Source organism: Oryctolagus cuniculus, chromosome 10 (assembly GCF_964237555.1).
Source record: "Oryctolagus cuniculus chromosome 10, mOryCun1.1, whole genome shotgun sequence".
Taxonomy (NCBI): Eukaryota; Metazoa; Chordata; class Mammalia; order Lagomorpha; family Leporidae; genus Oryctolagus; species Oryctolagus cuniculus.
The window spans coordinates 122,658,840-122,679,757 of NC_091441.1; the positions used below are offsets into that span (position 1 = coordinate 122,658,840).

At 57.1% G+C, this 20,918-nt stretch overlaps 1 protein-coding gene across 7 annotated transcripts in view; it reads right to left on the bottom strand.

Annotated features, from left to right (window-relative positions):
• CNTN4 (contactin 4) overlaps window positions 1-20,918 on the bottom strand; it is a 734,964-nt gene that overhangs the window by 409,334 nt on the left and 304,712 nt on the right. Inside the window, exon 1 of one of the 7 annotated variants that reach the window (XM_008273613.4) lies at window positions 9,876-10,329. The exons of the other annotated variants lie outside the window; for them this stretch is intronic. The gene's annotated coding sequence lies outside the window, so the exon portion shown is untranslated. Of the gene's footprint in view, window positions 1-9,875; window positions 10,330-20,918 lie in introns of those variants that run through there. 7 annotated transcript variants of the gene reach the window in all.

The following is a 20,918-nucleotide window of genomic DNA, read 5'->3' on the forward strand; positions in this document are numbered from 1 at the left end:
CATTTCATGGTCTTTGGGAAGTTAACTGTTGCACACACTGAGGGCACAGGAGGCGCCTGTGACCAAACCAGGAAGAAATCAAAACCAACACCCAGAAGACAGGGGAGACACCAAGGAGAGACAGGGCTTTGGAACCAGCAAGAGGGGGATTTTGCATCACAGAGAAACGGGTTTAGAAAGAACTGCAGCCAGGCGCCTGGTGACCTGAGCTCTGGTTCCAGTCCCGGCCACTCTGCCTCCCATCCAGCTCCTGCCAACGCACCTGGGGGCAGCACAGTGCGGACCACCCAGGCCTCCCACACGGGAGACCAGGATGGAGTTCCCGGCTCGAGCTTCAGCCCGGCTCAGGGCCATCTGGAGAGCAAACCAGCCAATGGAAGCCTGCCCCTCCCCCCCTCCCCCCCTCCCTCCCTCTCTCTCTCTCTCTCCCCTCTGCTTCTCCCTACCACTCTTTCAAATAAATATTTTTAACTGTAAAGGTTCCTCTTTTAATGTAGTCAATAGTTTGAAAACTGCTGTGTTCATATTTTAAGAAAGTAATCAATGCGTATTTACAAGGATTTTCACTTGCATTTGACAAATTCGCTTTTTGCTAGTGGAGTGTGCTTGTTTTTTGGGTCGTGTTCTTCTAGTTTCCTTCGCATGATATGGACATTGGAAAAGTTGTTGCTTTTATAAAACTGTATTTTCTTCATTACTCAATTTGTACTTTGAAAACTTTAATATTTAATAATTACACATGTAGTTAGGCTTTGAAAAATACTTCTTTTCTAAGCGGGCAAACTTTGGCCATAGCAATCACCCCTCCTCCAGACTTGCCTAAGTCCCAGGTGAACCTGTCCGACACGTGGGCGAACTCCCTACCTCTCCTATTTTTCTTAACCTGGGAACCACTGATGAAGACTATCAGGGACAACACCTCCAGCAAGAGGCCCTAGAGACGCAGACCGAGGGGGGTGGGGAATGGAGAGGGGCAGAGCCGCAGGCACAGGGCGGGACCATCACTGCCACCACACCAGAGACCGCACGTTTCCGGTGCCGCCCTGACCCTGTCCTCACTGAGCTGTCGCAAAGCCCGCGCTGGGAAACCCATCCCACCGAGATGTCCACCTGGCACAGCAATGGGGCTTGGGCCGTCGTGTTAACTATTTCCAATTAACACGTGTGTGAGTATTTACAGTGCATAAACACACACACACTCATGTAAGAGCACTTCAAGAAGTTTGTGGAAAAAGGAATTAAAAGAAAAGATCAGTATATTTTGGTGGGAAAAGAACCCAGGGCTGCTCTTCAGAAAGTTTTTGGAAAATACACATTATGAAAACCTGCGCGTGGGTTTCAGAAAATTGTCCCCCACGTCGAACTTCTTTCTTTCCTTCTTTCCTTCTTTCCTTCTTTCCTTCTTTCCTTCTTTCCTTCTTTTCCTTCTTTCCTTCTTTCCTTCTTTCCTTCTTTCCTTCTTTCCTTCTTTCCTTCCTTCCTTCCTTCCTTCCTTCCTTTCTTTCTTTCACAGGCAGAGTGGACAGTGAGAGAGAGAGAGACAGAGAGAAAGGTCTTCCTTTGTTGTTGGTTCACCCTCCAATGCACCGCACTGATCCGAAGGCAGGAGCCAGGTGCTTCTCCTGGTCTCCCATGGGGTGCAGGGCCCAAGCACTTGGGCCATCCTCCACTGTACTCCCAGGCCACAGCAGAGAGCTGGCCCGGAAGAGGGGCAACCGGGACAGAATCTGGCGTCCCAACTGGGACTAGAACCCGGTGTGCCGGCGCTGCTAGGTGGAGGATTAGCCTAGTGAGCTGCAGCGCCAGCCCGAACATCTTTCCATACTCGTTTTCCACACACTTCCAGAAGCGCTGGTGTATGCACGTCACCCTCCCACTAAGAACAGCCCTGGGCGGCGAACAGCAGGCCCCGCACCCCACCTCCCTCGGCACCACTGGCTCGGCCAGTTCCCCTCTGCAGGCCCGCGTTCAGGACTTCAGTGCGCTCCAGGACGCACAGCTGTGAGACGTAACCACAGCTGAATGGAAAGATGGACGTCAGAGACATCCACAGGGAGAAGACTCCGTAGCGGGTCAGCTACGGCCTCGGCACAGCTGGCGCTCAGCACAGCCACGGACCCCGTGCAAACGAGGGTGTGGACAGCAGCGTGAGAGGGGGCTTGATCTGCGGCACCAAAAATTCAGCCATCGCTGGAGGAACGGTAACACGGCTTCGGCTGACTGCAAACTCGCAGGCCCCTGAGATTTCTCACTGCGTCTTTTACACCTCGGGTGCAGCGGGCTGCTTTTTTGTGTACATACTTTAATATCTTTATTTTTCCCTCCTTTTGGAGCACTAGAGACTTGTATCCACCCTCTAGCCTATTTTCAGCTGGCAAAAGCAAAGGCCATCCCCACGGAGTGATGGCCAAACAGTAGACACAGGGGAGCGGTTGTCAGACACAACCCACGCCAGCGTGCAAGGTGCACGTTGCGCCAGCAACATCGGCCTCCCCAGGGCCCCGACTCTGCCCCTGCTGCACCCCACAGCACACAGAGAAGATCTGAGTCCCCCCGGCACGCCCTGAGTTTCATGATCTCGGCTGGCGCTTGCAGGGAGGAGACACAGCTGGGCGCCTCACACCCCAACCTCCGTGCTTCACACACGGCTGCACGGGGCTTCCTGCAGTTCTCCACCCCGTGGGGCACGGCTGGGCTGGGATTCAGTCAAGGGCTTTTTCCTTTCTGTCCTGCTCGTTACGCTGTGTGTCAGCGCCCATTTGTGCACGCTGTGTCTTGTTCTTAGAAGCAGGAGAGGCAGAGCCTGGGTCATTTCTCCCAGGACAGAGGATGGTTCTCTCTGCCGAGAGTTCCTGTCACTGCTGCAGCTGCAGGGATGGGGCCTGAGGTGTAGGGACCATTACTTTATGGAGACTGAAACTCAGGGCAAAGAGCTTCTTCCTTTAGACGAGAAAAAACTATCCCTCCAAAAGCATTTCTTGATAATTTTTTACATACTCTAAGATGCCCTGTATTTCAGGGTTGCCAGCATGTAAACACACACTGGTGAAAATTCTACTGCAGGCACGTGACCACACACACACCCAGCACGAACCTGCAGAGGGACATCGCTCACCAGAACGTCTACGGCCGGGGCCGGCGCTGCGGCGGAGCCGGTAAAGCTGCCGCCTACACTGCCGACATCCACCATGGGCACCGCTTTGCGTCTGGCTGCTCCACTTCTGACCCAGCTTCCTGCTAATGGCCTGGAAAAGCAGCAGAGGTGGCCCGAGTGTTTGTGACCCTGCTGCTTGCCACCCGCAGGGGCGACCTGGAGTCAGCTCTGGGCTGTTGCAGCCGTCTAGGGAGTAAACCAGAGGACGACAGATCCCTCCTCTCTGAGTCCCCCTCTCCAACGCTGACTTCCAAATAAATAAACAAATCCTCAAAAGCAAAGCCTACAAAATGGAGAACGGATACGTGAGTTGTGGGATTCCCAGCAACGTTCCAGGATCACGCAGGGCCAGGGCCAGGGCAGCCGAGCTCCACACTGGACTTCTGCAAAGGCACAAGCAGAGGAAACAATCGTGCCAGCTACCCACACACCCAGCAGCCCCTGGCTCGGCCCTCGGACAGCCCCTGGGCGAGGCCCTCGGACAGCCCCTGGCTCGGCCCCCGGACAGCCCCTGGGCGAGGCCCCCGGACAGCCCCTGGGCGAGGCCCCCGGACAGCCCCTGGCTCGGCCCTCGGACAGCCCCTGGCTCGGCCCTCAGACAGCCCCTGGCTCAGCCCCCGGACAGCCCCTGGGCTCGGCCCTCGGACAGCCGGGAAAGACAGAGCTGCCATCTCCTTGGCGGCCTCGGAACTCGGGTGCGTGCCTGGGTTAGCACAGGAAGGCAGAAGGCAGAGCCACTGCGCACACAGACACCCGGTGGTTTGTCACCAATTTTCTTCTTTACACATTGACAAGGAAATCATTTGTAACAGCTCCTTTGTTGCTGTGATGTGTGCCCTGAATTGGTATCTTACACAGCACCTGCACTTTGCAGCTTTAGAACATGTTGTTCCCAGAGCCCCGGATGACCCCACAAACGTTCATTCACCTCCACTGACGAGCGCATCCTACGCAGGGCGGGCAGTGCCTCCGGAGAGAGCTCTAAGTGGCTTTCACGGCAGCCAGTAAGGCCAATCGATCACTTAACACAGGTGCACAGGAAACACCTAAAATCCAGCGGTGTGGACGTGGTGCACAGAGCCAGCTCTGCTCACACAGCAAACAGAGGACCTGCTGGGTGACAAGCCTGCCTTCACACCAGAGTCTGACTCGACCACGCACACAAGTCACGTCACTCCGAGTTCACAGCACATCTGGAAGCTGCTCCGAGTGTGTGATACAATCACCTGCAGAGTTCCTCTACTTGTCCAAGAAACAGCACCTCTCAGACGGTGAAAGCAAAGGAAAACCAATCAATAACCCATCCTAAGGGAAACCAATCAATAATCCATCCTAAGGGAAAACAATCAATAACCCATCCCTTCCCACAGTACTGGAATCATGATTGGCAGCCTTAGGGTCCCATTTAAAATTATTGGCTGTGTTAGTAAGATCAATAACTATAATTGTTTAGTTTTGCAATGATTGCTTATCATCTTATCGTGCGTTAAATATAATTACTGAGGTGTAGCAGAACTTACTCTGAGTTTGGATTTGTTGTCATTAACTCCACACTTTCACCTGTAAAATGTGATTTCCTATATCCGACCTCCAGAGAGTGATGACTAAGGGGACACAGGATGCCAGAACGTCCTGAGGGATCCCAGCAGGTTTGCATCACGCCCCACCGCCCTGCACCAGGGGCTCCCACTCCCTGAAACTCACAGAAGACACAAACACGGGCTTGCCTGCCGGGGCCGGGCCAGCCCTGGGTGCCCTGAGTCCCTGTCTTCTGCTCACCAATGTGAGGACCCCTTATGGAATTACAACTGCACCTGTCTGGAGTCCAGAGCTGTGTTCAGCTCTCAGACATTCACCGTTAGTGAGGTGCAGAGACGGTGGGCCCAGGACCCCTTGCCTCAGTGACATTTGGGTGCGCTGCCTGGCTGCCCTGAGCAGACCCTGCGCGCCCCTGTCCTCCGACCCCCAGTCTGTCCCCACCCCGGGGTTCACCTGTGCTGCGGGTTTCCGTGGCCTCCGCCTTGGGGCTCTCTGGCTTTATAACCTCTGAACCGAGTCCAAAGAGAAACTCCAGAGGGACGATGGCCAGGGAAGAGCTGCACGCAGGGCTGGGACACAGAGACCCCACGTGCAGCCACCGCAGGCTGGGCCATGCTGTCTCGGCTGTCTCTGACCCTCTAGCAGTGACTACACAGCAAAGTGCACACCCCTTACAGACCTAAGATTCCATGATCCATGCTACCGTTTCCCCTCAACCTGGCTGTCACCCTCAGAGGCACACAACAAACCCACGAAGGCAGGGAAGGGGGCAGAAAGTTCCACTTCAAAACCTGGGCACTGGGATGCTGACTGCAAACCGCAGGAGGCCCCGTCCTCCATCTTTGTAAAGATGGGGGGGTGGCACGCATAGCAGGTAAAGCTGCTGCCTGCAGTGCCGGCATCCCATATGGGCTCCGGTTCTAGAACTGACTGCTCTGCTTCCCATCCAGCTCTCTGCCATGGCCTGGGAGAGCATCAGAGGATAGCCCCAGTCCTTGGGCCTCTGCACCTGGGTGGGAGACCTGGAAGCTCCTGGCTTCTGGCTTCTGGCTTCAGATCAACCCAGCCATTTGAGGAGTGAGCCAGCAGATCGAAGACCTGTCTCTCTCTCTCCACCTCTCTCTGCAACTCTTTCAAATAAATAAATAAATCTTAAAAAAAAAAAAAAAACTCAGCAAACAGCCGTGCAATCATCAGCGTATCATTCAGTCACAGCTTTTAGCAAACATCAGGATTTACAAAGATCTCAGCTCACACACACACGCCGGGGGGACCGTTTTCCCTCCCACAGTGGAGGGGACGGGGTCGAGGTCATTTTTAGTGCTTCCGCGTGTGTGGGTGGAGCCGCCTGCCACCGAGGCTCCTGGCAACAAGAAGCACAGCCCTGCAGGGAGCCAACAAGAGCACCAGCCCGGGGCCGTGAGAGTTCCGCAGGAGAGGCCCAGGGGCTGGGCAAGGACCAGGCCCCCCAAGCCCGTGCTCCCTGTCCATGGGAGCACGCAGCCCGAACGCTGGCGGGGAGAGGAGCCACGCATGTCCCAGGTCTGGATTCACGCTCAGCACGCACGCTGTCGGAACGCAGACTGGGCTTGACGGGCAAGGCGACTGCCGTGAGGCTCCTGTGCTGTAGACGAGGTTATCTGTGTCCACGCCTGGAGACCCTCACAGGCTCCGCACAGGACGCTCGGCCGGGGAGAAGTGAAGCGAAAGGAATTCAGGAGTCTGGGGGCTCCACGGCACTCCTGGGGTCACCCAGGGAACTGTGAGGTTGGGGTGAGGCAGGACCCCTGGGACTACAGGGGTTGCCCAGGGAACCTGGGGTGGGGTGGGCCATACCCACTTCATCTAAGATAACTGTGCTCAGGTGCCAGCCGCAGAGACAAGAGCCCAACGCATCCCTTTTCCCGCTGTCTCTCGTTGACGCCCGTTTCTCAGTCAACTGCACGGAATCCTGGTGGGACCCACGCCAATGGTTCAGCAAGCAGCCCCGGCGTCCTCACACCGGGCGTCATCAGTCACCTCGCTCGTCCGCTGCAGGGCAGAGCGGGGCTCTCAGCTCCTCCACTTCCTGGCTGGCAGGCGTTCAAATCTCCATCCGGCAGAGCGGGCTTCCTCCTGGCAGCCGCACCTCTGTGCCCCAAGCACGCCCAGCCAGCCTCTCTGACCTCCCTCAGCTCCTGACACAGAGCTCCCGTTTTACACCCCCACACCCGAAGGCGCTGCAGGTGCCTCACTGCTCTCTCCACAGCAAACCGTCCCAGCCCCCCATCCCGAAAAAAAACAGAGGAAGGCCACGCCCACGGGCACGAGTTCCGTTCCTGGGCAGTGCCAGCCGAGACACCCAAGCCCAGGCCCGAGCGCTAAGCACACTCAGCCTCAGCTCAGAGCCTGACAAGCCCTGGAGCTATCGGCTACGGAACAGAACATCTGGAGTCAACGCAAGGACCTTCTGAGAGCTGGAAGCAGAGCCCTGGCGTCTCCATAACCAAGGACCCAGGAGCCACAGAGGAGCACGCATTGCCTGTCACCACCGTGTCGCTTGCGTTGAAGCAGTCCCCACGCACCAGGTGATTGTGGGCAATCAAGGGTGCGCCACTGACTGCACTCCCAAGCCTACAGCCCACAAGCCAGGGCTCTTCACGAGCGTGGGAAACCAGCTCTATGGTCTGCATGAACAAACACAGCCCACAGGCTCACCAAGGGATGGCGTTCAGACCCAGGCTCCAGAAGACCAAGCCATGAATGGAGACCTCCTGCTGGGAACACTGGGAGGGGGTGAGGAGGCCGCGGTGACGGCCTGACCTGGCACACGACAACCCCCTGCTATCGACGTCAATGCCTCCGTCCCACCACCGCACAGCAGCTCACGCACCTAGACTTGGTTCCCCGCACCAGCAGCTCAGCGCGACACTCGCCTGCTGCTCCAGCCGGCCCGCCAACACCGTGGCGGCTTCCTCCGGTGGAGACACACAGGAGAGGCCCACGGTCCCAGCACCGAGCCTCCCCCAGTGCCACAGCGGAGCCTCCCAGGGACCCATCAGCACCACACAGGGCTGGGACCACAGAGCTGCGTCCTGAACAAAGGTTTCCGTGAGCTACTTTGCTTGCAGCCCACTGGTCCTGCTGCCAGGCAAGAGGAGGGGCTGGGAGCAAGAGGTCACGAGGAGGGGCCGTGAGGTCATGAGCAGGGGCCGTGAGGTCACAGGTCCCTCAGCTGGAAGCACCTGTGCACACCCCCTGCCCCCCGGGGGCTGTGTATTGGAGGCTGGAGCACCCAGAGGAGGAGAGCACAAATCCCCCCTCCTGCCCCCAAGCAGACCCCAGAGGCGCACACGTGGCGGGTGCCGGGCCAGGCTTGCTCGTGTCTGAAACCTGAAAGCACAGGGTTATTAAACTCTATTTCTCCATCGCGTTGTAAGCTGCCCGGGGCTTCACTTCCAGCCCCTCAGCGATGGCCCAGGCTGCAGAGGAAGGGGGCCCGCCCAGTGCAGGTCCCTACTCACGGCCGCCTCCCTATTGTGGGAGCCAAGGGGCTGTCCAGGGTCCACCTGCAGGGCTGGCGGTGGGCAGGGAGAATGGCGTGCAGCAGGCACCCACAGAGACGCAGCACCCTGACCAGGGGCAGCAGCACGAGCCCTCTCCACTCCTCCAGGGCACACACAGCCCCCACCTGGCTTCCCCGCCTGCCAGGCACAGAACCCCAGCCTGGGCACCCACTCCTCTCCACTGCAGATCAAGCACACTGGAGACAGTGCCCTGGACCCTCCCCGGGCCCTGGATGCTCCCCGGGGGCCGGAGCACAGCCTCAGCACCGCCAAACCTCTCCGACCAGTGACAACTGCATCACTCTAATCTCTGGGGAAGAGAAGCCATGTGACCACCTTGGAAAACACTGTCCTACAAAATGCCAAGTCCCCACCGAGCACAAGGGAAAAAAAAAAGCGGAGGAGCTGGACCAAGGACGGCACTGGACTTCGGCAGACGGCAACACTTACCCCAGTAGGCAGACACACAGCGAGACTTGTAACAAAGCAGCCCCGGACCTCAACTAACCTGCTGCTGCGTTCCTCACAGGTTCCTAAAACACCACCACCTCTCCTGCAGCTGAGGGCCCTGGGCACCCTCTTCCCAGGGAGGGGAGAAGGGGAACGCCCCCAGCCCTGGCCCTGGCCCAGCCTTCAGCACCAGACCCCAGGGTGCACTCACTTCTCCAGAGGGAACAGTTTGAGGGATGGACGGCCTGGGGTCCTGCTGCGCTGGCTGCATCCCGCGGGGCTGGGCGCTAGTTGCCGGGCTGTCTCGCTCGCCCTGACACTGCCCCAGTTCACGGAAACAAGTATCTATTTCGAGTTCTCTCTGGCTCCCTCCCTCCCCCTCTGCTCCTCTCGGCCACATCCAGAAGCGATGGCTGCCCTTCTCAGCGGGTGCCCGCTCTGCCTGGGGTCTCTTCCTACCTTGGCCCCTTCCTGCAAACTCTGCCTCCAGCCTTGGGTGCAGCACAGACAGTGCAAGCCCCCCCTACAGGCATGAACAATTTCAAGCTCACTGGGTGCCCCTCAGGCTCCAGTGGTTGAAGCCTCTTTTATTCCAGCTCTGTTTGCACAACAGCCCAGCAAGCAAAGTGCGCATGACCCTTAGGTTGGGGACAGGACCCCCTTCCTCAGCGAGAGGGTCTTTACTGTCCCAGCCATCGATCACGTTAAAGGCACAGGTGAGAGCCACTGCTGACTCTGACTTCTGACAGCGTCTCAGGAGAAAAGCGTCTTGCAGATTAACGATCCCAACCTGGGCTTGAGGGGCACACTCCCAAGTTGTAAAGCCAGAATTCCTCTTACCCTCGGCCCAAGCAAGCCACACAGGGCGTGGATGTAGATATTCCAGTGGGGAGCCTCCTGCCACAGCTTCCAAACAGCCCCAAGCTATGCAGGAGGGCTTGGCCAGACAGCCCCAGCCACCAGGGTCCTCAAGTGCCCTGGCCGGCGTGGGGCACACCTGCAGCCGCTGCCTGCCTCCAGATACCCATCAACGGACTCCCTGGGACGAACCCACAGCAGCAGAGCGCCTGGGGGTCCCCCTCCACCTCCCCAGCCAGCTGCCGCCCACGCACCGGCCCTGAGCCTCCCATGCCCAGGGCAGAGAGCCTCGCTCACAAGGGCTGGCTCCGGGAGAGCTGAGTACTCACAGGCCGGAGAGTCCGCGCACCGCCGACCCTGCTCACCGGGCAGCCGCTGCGGATCCACCGAGCTCCAGCCTCCGGGGTGAGCTGGTGTGCTCCGGCAGCTGGGCGGTAACGAAGCCCCGCTCCCAGCTGGGACCTGAGGCGCTGCATGGCCCTGCGCCAGCTCTAATCAGGGAGCGCCGGGCCCCACGGCTGTGTTCCCCAAAGGAGCAGCGCAATTAGCACAGGGATCAAAGATGCGCCCCGGGAGGCAGGCGCGCGCATCCGCACCGCAGCGGAGCCGGCTCAGGAAGTCAGCGGGTCTCGCTGCTCCCAGACTTGCACAGCCGCCTCCGGACTGCAGGGCAAGCGCTGCGGACTGGGGTCTGCTTCCCGACCGGCGATCCGTGCGATTCCTCAGCCGCCGGATGCGCTCCTGAGGAGGCAGCTGTGGGCTGTGGCGTGTGATCCCGGGGGACCCCATGGAGCGCGCACGTGCCAGTCTCCAGCAGGCTCTGTCAGGGGCTGGGCTGCGGCTGCTGGGTGTTTTCCACTCCAAAGACTTGGGCTTCCTCGCTGGGAAGGGGGGCAGAGGCCTGCGAACCGGGTCTGCGTGGCCCAAGGGACACCTCCTGTTCTGCTACCTCCCGGGTGCACTCGGGGCCACCCGCAGGCAGCCCCGGGCGCTGCCGGGTTTGCTGAGGGATTTTAGACCTGACTGTGAGCATTTGTGAACAGAACAGGCTTTTTGCCAGAGTGGGGCCACCCTGTGATGCGGTATGAAGAAGTGGTTTTTCAGGCAGATTTGACCTCAGGGAAGCAAATCTGGGTCAGGGACCCGCAGCATTCCATTTCAGGGAAAGTGAGATGCAGCTCATGTGTCACTCTTCAATTATTAATTTGACAGAGAGAGAGAGAGAGAGAGACAGCGAACGAGCACGCACCACATCGCCTGGACGGATTCACTGCCCAAAGGCCCACAACGGCCAGGTCTGGCCAGGCTAAACCCAAGAGCTGGGGATGCAACTCGGCCTCCCATGAGGGAGGCAGGGACCCAGCTACTTGCACCATCATTGGCGGCCTCCCAGGGTCTACAGACACGGCAGCCCTGGCATCTTAACCAGGGCCATCTTAACCCCTGGGCTCAACACCTGCTCCTGGTCACGCCTTCCCGGGCTGGGGGGAGGGCCCACGTGGGATTACATAGAGTCACAAACAGATGGTTAGAGAGAGGGGGGAGCAAACAGCAGGGGCTCAGAAACCTGAGCTCCAGCTCCAGCCCCGCGACAGAGAACAGCTGGCCTGTAGGATGCACGTCGCCTGCCAGGCCCAGCTTCCTGACCTGCTCAGGGAGCTCCCCGGCCCAGGCCTCCAGGACGCTCGCGAAATCCCATTCTATGACTGCCTTAGCACCCAGAGAGTGGGGCCCAGCCCAAGGAAGCTCACACCTGCCGACAGCCAGGACAGGCATGGGCATGGAAGAGGGCCTGTTTGTCATGGCCCCAGCCCGGGGGCTGGGGTGTCTCTGGGGGATCTGGGAGGCACCACAGTCCCCTACCCAGCAGCTTGAAGGGTGGGGGCAAGTGAATACTCTGGCCGGGGCCACGAGGAAAGGCGAGGGCAGCTGGGCAGGGAGGCCTCACGCAGCGGAGCACGGATGGTCTGAGTGCGGAACACGCGCAAGAGGAGCCAGACGCCCAGCCGGGAGCCGGTCACCGGGGCCCTGTGACTTTCTGGGGACAGCGTCTTTGTCATGTTTTCTCCGGGGAACCCCAGGCGCAGGGAGGCGTGGTTCTGTCCCTGTGGCCAGGTGCGTCACCTCCGGTGGAATAACGTGTGTCACTGAGCCCAAGACAGAAACTGCTCTGACTGCCACCGGTCGTAGGGAAAGAGAAGTGGAGCAGCACCTAGAAGACACCTTGGTCCACAGCTGGAAAGGCAGCCCTCACACGGCCCTGGGGGCAGCTCCCCAGCCCCAGGGGCTCACGGCTGACTCAGCTGTGCCCGAGGCAGGGCCTCACAGAGACCTGTGACTCGCAGTTAGCGGCACCGCCAGGGGACCCCAGGAACCCTCAGCCGCTTCCAAACTTTCACTGGACTTCTGAGGGATTCTGTACTCTTGCTCCTCTTCTCAATCCCATCTCTGTAAGGTAACCTGCTTTTTTTTTTTTTTTTTTTTTTTTAACCTCGGGCCTCCTTGCAATTTGGCATAACTTGCGAAATGACTGGCATGCATTTCATGTTTGTTATTTTTACCCGTCTCATGATTATTGAGACTGTAGCACTCCTTCACGCAGCTCATGTGAGGTGCTGACAGAAATAGGTTAATTAAACAGCAATTGTGCATCTTCATCCTATTAGCAAACAGTGCGCTGAAGCAAATGAAAGGAGCAAATTAAAATATGGACGTGGGGGCTGGCGCTGTGGCATAGCAGGAAAAGCCGCCTCCTGCGATGCGGGCATCCCACATGGGCACCGGTTCAACTCCCGGCTGCTCCTCGGCTTCGGCCCGGCCCGGCTCCAGCCGTTGTGGCTATTTGGGGAGTGAACCAGTGGATGGAAGACCTCTCTCTCTCTCCCTCCGTCTGTAACTCTACCTCTCAAATAAGTAAACACATAAATCTTAAAAAGAAACAGAAACACGCCTACTCAATGGCACACAGGAAAGGGTGCTTGGTTGGCTGTGAGTTCCCTCCGGCCACCGTTTGCAGAACTATCGTGATGCACCTTTGCTTACGGGACGGGACCGGTGTCCCCTCCACGCCACCTGCTCTGTGCCGGCTTCTGATGGCGGGCGTGGCGCCCACCTGACAACCTCCACCTCCCGTCAGTTCTTCCACCACCGTCTCCCCCGAGACGCACGATTCAGGGCATGGACGGGCTTCTTAACAAAAAGCTCCAAGCAGCAGACGCCTGCCTTTCTTCCCCACTTGAGGTCAATGCCAACATCAATGTCAGAATACAAGCGGTAGGGAGAGTGGGCAGAGACCAACAGATCAGCAGCTGCCAACAAAGGCAGCGTCTTCACGGCGGGGGAACGTGTACAGGAGAGAGCGCGGGGAGGTTCACGTCTGCCAATCTCGTTCTCCGCGGGTTGTTGCAGCCCCTCACACTACCCTGGACTGCATTTCAGAAGCCAGAATCCATCCAGAGAGCCTTCTGGATGGTGCCTGTCCGTGGGACTGGGAGGAGGCTGGTCCTGACCCGGCTGGTGGGCACCCGGGGCCTGAGGCTCCTCAGGGCTGTTTCTGGCCATAAAATAGGACTCGGCAGGCTGCCCACGGGCCCAGGCCTTGGAGAAGGCGGGACAGCATCCACCCCACGGCAGCCATCTCCCCGCAGGCTGCGAATCTTCAGTGGCAAAGCCCCAAAGGCGCGCACAGCTGCTCACGGCTTCCTCCACAACGAGGTGGCGTCCTCCTCTTCCTCACATCCCACACTGAGAGCCAGAGTCGGCAGCAGGGACAGCTGTGGCATTTCTGCAGCTGGGGACCGCATTTCAAATGAACAGACTGGTTTAGAAATGGCTGCCCGGGGCGCCCAGCAGACGCCAATGCAGACGGCAGCAACCGAAATTTCTCTTCCGACCCAAAGCAATGGAGCTCAGGATAAAACAAGCCCGAGGCAAGAACACAGGGTGGGTCCCAGGGGAAGCTGGGGCCACGTTCATTTTCTAGGATGTAATCAGCTTCCTGTACCCAGGAGCCATGGGGACCAAGTTCACAAAATTAAAACAATAAGTGGAGAAAATGGCCAATCTAAAACAGTATGTCAGGATGACCTCCATCTGACCCATGAGTGGGGCACTGACCTGTGCTTCCATATTAATCTCCTGCTAACTGCCCCAAAGTGCAGCCACTACCAGAAAACGGCAAGTGCTCATCTAAGCTGTGTGCCCACAAGCGTGTGCACAGGTGTGCGAACGCAGAGACACAGGGAACATGCAAACGAGTGGTATTTCTGCCTTAACCATAGAGGCCGAGGGAAACACGCCTGCTTCCTTCCATGGAAAAAGAGAACAAACAGCCCCTCCCCCACAGGAACCCGCTTTTCTTTCCAATGACAGCAGAGCTCGGAACGGCTGACTGGGGCTTGTTACAAGGCCGAGAGGGATGTGGCTGCGACACATGCTGCAGTGCCAGGCCGCTCCTCTGTCCCCAGCTCGGCACTGTCCCAAGAGTGACAGACATTTTACACTGAGAATCCTAAGATTATGGAGAGAGCTGAGATTAAACAGGGGCCAAGTTGGGGCCAGTGCCGTGGCATCGTGGGCTAAGACTCTGCCTGAAGCACTAGCATCCCATATAGGCATGCGATCCTATCAAGGCTGCTCCTCTTCTTTTTTTTTAAAAAAAAAATAATTTATTTTAAAGGCAGAGGTACACAAAGGCAGAGGCACAGAGAGAGAGACTTTGGCCATCTTCCACTGCTTTCCCAGGCCACAGCAGAGAGCAGGATTGAAGTAGAGCAGCCAGGACTAAAACTGGCTCCTGTATGGGATGCCAGCAATGCAGGTGGCGGCTTTACCTGCTACATCACAGTGCCACCCCCGCTCCTCTTCTGATCCAGCTCTCTGCTGTGGCCTGGGAAAGCAGTCAAAGACGGATCAAGTGCTTGGGGCCCTGCACCCAAGTGGATGACCCAGAAGAAGCTCCTGGCTTCCTATTGGCCCAGTTTCTGTGTTGAGGCCACTTGTCCAGTGACCCAGAGGATGGAAGACCTTTCTCTGTCTTTCCCTCACTCTGCCTTTGCCACTCAAATAAATAAATAAATCTCTAAAAAAAAAAAGGCAACCAAATGTAAGAGCCCTTCCAAAAAGTCATGGAAAGGAATATTATGAAAAAAAAACTGCATAAGCTTCAAAATTGTTTTTGCACAAAATCAACTTTTCTTCTATTTTCCATCAACTTTTTGTAGTGCCCTTGTATGAATGGCATTGTTCTAGATAGTGCTACCAGAACTATACTAAATTGTTTTGCCTTGAAAGTAACTTAAGACTTTCCCATTATTGTTGTTGCAAAAACGACCACATTGTATACTACAGGCTTAGATCAAAAGCCAAGGAGGTACTCTGGTTCCAAGGCTACCAATGCAGACACACAAGGCACTAAGAACAAATGACCAGCAGCACCCACTCAGTAGCAAGGTCAGATCAGCACAGGTGCCCAGTATGCGCCTCACCATGAGATGGCACCTGGAAAACCAAACAGAGGGGCCGGCATTGTGGCACAGCGGGTTGAACTGCCACCTGCAATGCTGGCATCTCATGTTATCACTGGTTCAAGTCCTGGCTGCTCCACATCCAATCCAGCCCCCTGTGCATCTGTCTACCAGGAGATGGCGCAAGTGCTTGGGCCCCTGCACACACATGGGCGACCCAGATGGAGTTCCAAGCCCAACTGTTACAGCCGTCCGGGGAGTGAACCAGCAGACGGAAGATCTTTCTGTAACTCTGCATTTTGAATAAATAAATGTTAAAAAACAGAAGTAAGAAAAATGCCCTCTCCTGCCTCCAGGTATTGTAAGGAACAGGAACTGCAGGCAGGCTGGGCCCCGTGAAATTCCCTGCGCAGATTTTCTTCCCATTGACACAATTGTCTCTCAATAGCGGAGTGGCACTCCCACGTTCCTCTCTCAGGATTCCTACCTTCTGCTAAAGTTTAGTTTTAACACAGAGTTGGTATCCGCTGCAAATGTGCTCCAGTTCAGGGCTTCCGTGAGGAAGTCAGTTCTCAGGCCACTTTTGCTTCTGATGCTTGGTCAGCAAGTGTTCACTGAGCACCTGTGGGATTCGCCGGCAGAAGCAGCCGGATCTCAGCTCCCGCTGCCCGCACTCCAGCGTGCGCTGCTGCAGCACCCACGTCACCCTGTCTGGCCCAGGCAACTCTGCTTTGCTTCTCATCACTGGCGCCGTCGCTCACAGGGCTCTGCGGAACCTCGGGCTGCGGCTCTGGGCTTTCATGAGCTCCAGTGATGGGGGAGCTTCCCGTTTCTTCTCCTTGGCATCCCTCCCACTTCAGAAAGCCCTGTCCAGGCGGTGGCAGGCAGGAGTCCCGGCCAGCTCTGCTCCTTAAAGGGAACCCTGTCTCCTGCAGATGCGACAGGACGATGAAGAAGGTGGGCGAAGAGGGAGCCTGCAGAAACCAAGATAAATCCAACGAGCTCCACATTTGCTAAAATCACCCTGGTGTTGCCTTCGGATAAAGAGGGAGTTGATTAGGGTGGGCCAAACCCATCACCACAGCATGAACAGGAGGGAGGAGATTCCTGCTCTCTTACCCACACGCTTGGAGGAAGAGGGCTGATGGTTTTCCCTGGTTTATTTTAGGACACAGAGGAAAAGGTACAATTTGAGAATACGAGGAAGTCATTGTGGCAGCGTCCAGAGTCCCTTCCCGGGGCTGGCACTGTGGTGCAGTAGGCTAAGTCTCTGCTTGCGGCACCGGCATCCCTTACAGGTGCCGCTTCCAGCCCTGGCTGCTCCTCTACCCATTCAGCTCCCTGCTAATGCTTAAAAGAGCAGTGGGAGATGCCCAGGTCCCTCGGCCCTGCACCCACGTGGGAGACCTGGAGGAAGCTCCTGGCTTTGGATCGCCAAGGTCCAACCATTGTGGCCATGTGAGGAGTGAACCAGCAGGTGTAAGACCTCTCTTTTTTTCTCCCTCCCTCTGTAACTTTCTCTCTCAAATAAATAAATAAAATCTTTTAAAAAATTATTCTCTTCGGCCGGCGCTGAGGCTTACTTGGCTAATCCTCCACCTGCAGCGCCAGCACCCCGGGTTCTAGTCCCAGTTGGGGTACCAGGTACTAGTCCCAGCTGCTCCTCTTCCAGTCCAGCTCTCTGCTGTGGCCCGGGAGTGCAGTGGAGGATGGCCCCAGCACTTGGGCCCTGCAGCCACGTGGGAAACCAGGAGAAAGTACCTGGCTCCTGGCTTGGGATCGGCTCAGTGCGCCGGCCATGGCGGCCATTGGAGGATTGAACCAACAGAAGAAAGACCTTTCTCTCTGTCTCTCTCTCACTGCCTATAACTCTACCTGTCAAATAAAAAAACATATTCTCTTCAGGTAGAAACTTAAAAGCTCTTTTTGGGGAAACCTCTAAAAACGCACACCAGTCCTGTCTCTCACGAGCAAGCAAGAACCACGCTGCAAGCAAACGTCTGGAACAGGGAAGGCGGCCCCGCCCTCTGCATCCGCTATCCGTGCCGTCAGCAGTGTGGCGGAGCCCCACGACACAGCCGTCCCCACCCCATCGTGTCTTCCCCTAGGTCTGCAACTGCCACCAGGCTGACGTAAGGCAAAGCAAATGTATGAACCTGGGAACTGTCGGGGCAGGATGGATCCCGGGTAACACACGCGATGTTCTCATTTCATGCAGGACGTAGAACATTCTTCACTCCAGCCTAATCATCTGGGCTTCCACACCCCAAGTTTTCTGGAAGCATTTGGAACTCAGAGTGAGGTGGAGAGGAAGGCGTGACGAACACCCACACGCCGCTGACCTGGAGCCCAGCCACGCTCTCCTCCCCTGGCCTCTCTCCATCACTCCCTTTTCTTCCTGAACCCTCCGAGAGTGAGCAGCAGGTATCAAGACACTTTGTAGATAATTCTGAGAACACGCCGCCAAATGGCGTCTCTCTAAGACAGAGCAGCGGTCATCTGTAAGCCACAACACAAGCCAACCCTGGAAACTCAGGCCCGACACAGACACGCCGCTCCCTGCCCCCTGGCTCGAGCCGCCCCCCCCCCCCCCCCGAGCCAGTGCTGCCCGTGGCAGCTGCCGGGCTTCTGTTTTCTCTGCTTTGGGATCCACTGAAGGGTCTTCCAGCGGCTCCGCAGGCCACCCCTCCTCCCCCGGGCGCAGCCCCCCGCCTTGGGATGGTTCTGATCCTTCATCACATTTCCCACCGATTTGGTCAGGAACGCCAGGGACAGGTGCCGCGGGCGCGTCCTCCACGGGAAGGGAGGTGCTGCCCGCCCGCCCGCGGCTGGTGGCGGGGGAGGCCGCTCACTGTGAGCCGCAGGTTTCCCTGCATGCATGCAAGGAGCTGTTCTCGCTTCCTGAGTCTGATATTGTGAGACCACACAACCAGCATGCGCTCCAGGCGCCTCTTACCCGCCGTGTCAGCATACACTGGTGAACTCTGGCTGAACTGGACTGCACAGGGGTTTTAAATTCCTGGATTTCCTAAAGCGATCTGTGTACTTAACTCACCTCTTGATTTCCTTCCTTAAAGGACCCCAGCGACTCACTGCACCCTCTCACACTGCAGGAGAGTGATGGTGGGGGAAGCGGTTCAAGGGGCTGGCGTTTGGCTTGGAGACGAAGGGGCCTGCCTGGGTGTGCGTCCCAGCTCTGCTTCCGATCCAGCTTCCTGCCAGGGCACGTCCCGGGAGGCGGCAGCACCCGAGCCCCTCCACCCACCAGAGGACTCCCACTGGGCTCTGGGCTCCTGGCTTTGGTTTGGCCCAGCCCCAGCAGTTGCGAGGTTTTGGAAAGTGACTCGGCGGATGGCAGATCTCTGCCTTGCAGATAAATAAATGTTTAAAATGCCCTTCAGGAACTAGTAAGCTTCCGCCGTCTGCTTCTTTCATGGAACTGTCCATGGAAACGATCAACCCGGATCATGTGAGGGTGGGAGAAGGGAATCGCACGATTTGTTCATGCAGGCATCTGCAGGATAAACGACGTGATGTCTGTCTTTCTCGATGCCTTCAGTGGAGCAACGAGACATCCCGGTCTGTATCTACCATCCAACAATACGCCGCTCAGGGATCGGAGTCCCTCCAGCTCCTTAGCGCGCACTTGGCCTGGAGCCTCCCGACCCTCCTGCCCGCATCTCACCTGCGCGTCACTGCTCTCTGGACTCTGTTTTGTTGCAGCACGTTTCACCCAGAAACGAGTAAAAACTGAAAAGCTTGAAATGCACCCCTCACACGACGGCAAAGCGCCTGTTACAAACCAGAACTCTCGACTTCATCCGTTCCTCGTCCTTCATAAAATCCTCCACGCTAATGCTGAGGGCTCCCGAGGCCACCTGCAGAGCCAGACTCCACCCACCCTCAGGAAGCCCTCGCTGCCCCGTCCTCCTCACTGGCTGGCGTCCTCTGGTCTGTGCATCTGCCAAGACTTTCCTTCTATGCAGATTTCCCCTCTGCACAAATATCTTCTCCCTTTTGCCTGAAATGCCTCCAGTATTGTCGTTGGCCAAGGACGGCCTGTTAGAGACAGCTCTCACCGTCGAGGGTACAGTGCTGATTCTGGAGCCCAAAGGCTGGGTTTCCTCGATTCTCCACTTACCAACTGCGCAAGCTCAGCAGGGTTACTCAGCCTCTCTGTGTCCATATTTCTACAGAACAGGGCTGCCAATAGTGCCTACTCTATACCCATGATACCAATATTATGCTAGTAAAATCAGGTACAGGGGCCGACGCTGTGGTATAGTGGGTAAAGTCACTGCCTGCAGTGCCGGCATCCCATATGGGCGCTAGTTCCAGTCCTGGCTGTTCCACTTCCCATCCAGCTCTCTGCTATGGCCTGGGAAAGCAGTAGAGGATGGCTCAAGTCCTTGGGCCCCTGAACCCGCATGGGAGACCCAGAAGAAGCTCCTGGCTCCTGGCTTCGGATGGGTCCAGCTCCAGTCGTTGAGGCCATCTGGGGAGTGAACTAGTGAATGGAAGCGCTCTCTCTCTCTCTCGCTCTCTCTCTCTCTCTCTTTCTCTGCAACTCTGCCTTTCAAATAAATAAATAAAATCTTAAAAAAAAAAAAAAAACAGGTACAGCTCTTTAAAGTCCCTGCACGAGGGGCTGGGGAGGACCAGACACAGGGCGGCCGGGCCGCTCCCGCTCTGCTGTGCTAATTGGTCACAGCAGCTGCAGGAAGCCAACATGGAGGCCGCGTCCTTCTGACAACTTTGACTTGAATCTGTACGGCGTCAGGTTCAAATGTAGGCTTCCTAATGGCTTCATGGTCATGGCAGAGTGACCAGAGCAGCTGGACAGCACCCCTCAAATCCACGAGGGGCCGAGCAAGAGAGACTCCTGGCTTTGTGTGCAGGAACGTGTGCGTCACTGCCGGAACAAGCTCGTGGGTCGTTAGCACAGCACCTGCTCTGCACACAGGACTCCAGGAAACTGAGAGGGGCGGACAGAACCGGCGATCACTGACCAGCATCCACAGAACCCGGAGTGACGGAAGCATCGGCACAGGGGAAACGTTCTGTCTTGCGACAGGCGGGCACTGACAGCGCGGATGCACCCGCCAGGACACCGCCTGTCGCATCTATGTTTTATTTTATTTTATTATTTTTTTTTGACAGGCAGAGTTGGACAGTGAGAGAGTAAGAGAGAGAAAGGCCTTCCTTCCGTTGGTTCACCCCCCAAAATGGCCACCATACTGGCGCACTGTGCCTATCCAAAGCCAGGTGCTTCTCCTGGTCTCCCATGGGGTGCAGGGCCCAAGGACTTGGGCCATCCTCCACTGCACTCCCGGGCCACAGCAGAGAGCTGGACTGGAAGAGGAGTAACAGGGACAGAATCTGGTGCCCCGACCGGGACTAGAACCCGGTGTGCCGGCACCGCAGGTGGATGATTAGCCTAGTAAGCCGCGGTGCCAGCCACATCTATGTTTTATGTAAAGCCTACTCAACAGCAAGAAAGTGAAGACAAAAGTTCAGTGGAAGCTCACATATCGCATCTTGCTCCGGAGTGAGTCAGTGAGTTAAACGTCAGAATCGAGACAATCACACGAAACACGAAACACTGAGCTGAAGCAATCGAGTCTGGAACGTGACGAGACGCACGGGAGAGAACGCGAGGCCCGGCTCTGAGCCGTGGGACCCCCGGCCGGAGAGCGCAGGGGACGCAGAGCTCGGAAAGAACTGGATGGAGCTCCCCCCGCTTAGCCACAGAAGGCCTTGGCTAAAAGGCGCAGTAACAGCCGAGGCTGAGCCCCCGCACACACTCCAGTGGTGCAGAAAGTTCTCAAGGAGGAAGACCTTAGAGAGCTGTCACGCACGAGCCCTAGCAACGGGACAGAGGGAGAGCGCCCCAGGAAGGGAGGACAC